Below are 2,263 nucleotides of genomic sequence, written 5' to 3'. Positions count from 1 at the left end.
GCATGTGTGTGCATGTGCGCAGAATATGTGTGCATGTATGTGCATATGTGCATGTGTGTGCATGTGTGTGCATGTGTGCAGAATATGTGTGCATGTGCGCTTATATGTGCATGTGTGTGCATATGTGCATGTGCAGAGGACAACTTGAGGAAGTCAGTAAGTCATGTCCTATGCGGGTCCTCTGGTCATCAGATTTTGCGGCGTGTGCCCTTACCTGCTAGGCCATCTTGTTGTCTCCCAGTATAACGTTTAGCACAGGGGGCCACCAGCTTTAACCCAGTCACCCTTTATTCCTGGGTCCTTGACTACTTTGTTTTGTTTTGTTTTTTTTTTTTACCTGCTGGGTATATTTTAAAAGCCATCTGTCAGGGTTCCCTGGAGAGGGAGGGGGAGAGGAGCTTGGGGGAGGAGGAGAAGGGTGGGAGGAGGGGGAGGGAAATGGGAGGCTGGGAGGAAGCGGATACTTTTTTTTTCCTTTTCTCAATAAAAAAAAAAAAGCCATCTGTTCACCTTTTGAAGTTCTCGCCATTCTGAGTGAGTTTAGCTGGGCTGTACTCTTCCAGGAAGGCCAACTGAGCTCTTCCTTGGATTTTATTTTACTCTCTCTGAGCTTCCATAGAACTCAATTTCTCTCTTGTAACATTTACCAGTCTGTCTTTGTTGATTTCAGGCATTGAGTGAAGTCTTTGTCATTTGACTTGAAGCTCTCGGAAGCTAGAGCCCTTTCCTTACATAGTTTTATAGCCTATAACTTGTAGTGGAGTCTCTCAGCATAGCTTGAATTTAATTAAAATCTCCTTCTTTCCTGTGCTGTGCTCTTTCAGTTCGAGCAGCTTGAAGCTGCTGAGTTGGCAAAGTGAGAAGCTGCAGAGGGTGGTTATGTGATGACGTCACTCTTTCCACCTGCTTACACTGTGTTCATTCATCTGCACACACTGGTTCGGCCCTCCTGTCCTGCCCTCCCAGTGCCCATGTCCCACTAGCACAGGGCCGCTGGCTTAGGACGTTCCTTCTGTGTCTGATACACATGGTCACTGGCTGTGCACACGGGCAGACACAGCTTCTGCTTTCCTGGACTCAGGAACAAGGGTGACCGAGCAGATGACTCTGTCCTTACTCTCAACCCAACTCTGCACTGGCCCTCACCGAACAGAATCCCTTCGAGTGAGTTGTCAGTATTGACAGAATCCTGCAAATTCTAGAGGCTGCTGCTGTGGGCTGCCAAATGGGCCAGGAGTACTCGCTAACACCAGTTTGAAGATTATGTATGTTGATACGTGTTAAGTTCTGATAGGAACTTGAATATTAACACAAACTTTTTGTAATACTAATTTCACTTTTTAAAAAATTTATTTATTTTATATCCCGACCACAATCTTCCTTCCCTCTTCTCCTCCCACTCCCTCCCCCTTCTCTTTGCCCCCTTACCCACTGTTCCTCTGTTTGCTCAGAAATGGGCAGCCCTCAGCATGTCCTGTCAAATTACCATAAGACCAAGCACCTCCCCTGTATTCAGTCTGGGTGAGGCAATCCAGTATGAGTAATGGGTTTCTGAGAGCTAGTCAAAGCAGGGACAGCCCCTGCTCCCACCACAAGGAGTCCCATGAAACATGATTAATAAAAACTTAGAGAAATTGGGGTTCAACCTGAAAACCTAAAAAACAGCCAGCCACTGGCTTTTACCTCAAGCTCAGTCTAAAAATAGTGATCCTGCCTCCAGGAATCTCAGAATGAGACTATGTCTGAGACCTGTCTCCTCCCGTTTTACATTCCTCTCTAGGGCTGGGATTAAAGGCGTGCACTGCCCAGTTTCTATAGCAAACTAGTGTGGTTACTGGGATTAAAGGTGTATGTTATCATTGCCTGGTCTGTTTACTTTCTGAACCTCAGGCAAGCTTTATTTATTAAAGTACAATTGAAATGCCCAGTCCCTCCAGTAGACGAGCTGTGCAGAGGCCCAGGTCAGGCCCGTGCGGGCTCCCTGGTTGTTGGTTCTTATTCTGAGCTGCCATGAGTCAGGCTAGCCATTTCTGCGGATTTTCCTGTGATGTCCCTGCGTTCTAATTTCACTTGTTAGTAGACTGAAGCACCACCTTGCTTCTCTCTATTATGAAAACATGCTTTCTCTCGACTTCTGCTGTCACAGAACCTGAGCACAGCAGCTCCTGGGACGCTTAGCTCACGTGGGAGTACAATACACATTTATTCCGAGAAGAGAATGCATCATCTTGTTTACAGTGCTTATTTTTTTTTTTTTTTTTTT

General features: G+C 46.1%; 1 protein-coding gene across 1 annotated transcript in view; it reads left to right on the top strand.

Moving 5' to 3' along the window:
* Pigk (phosphatidylinositol glycan anchor biosynthesis class K) overlaps positions 1-2,263 on the top strand; it is a 78,157-nt gene that overhangs the window by 26,862 nt on the left and 49,032 nt on the right. The window lies entirely within an intron of this gene.

Source organism: Microtus ochrogaster, chromosome 21 (assembly GCF_000317375.1).
Source record: "Microtus ochrogaster isolate Prairie Vole_2 chromosome 21, MicOch1.0, whole genome shotgun sequence".
NCBI classification, from domain to species: Eukaryota; Metazoa; Chordata; class Mammalia; order Rodentia; family Cricetidae; genus Microtus; species Microtus ochrogaster.
This window is presented reverse-complemented; position numbering and strand designations above follow the sequence as displayed.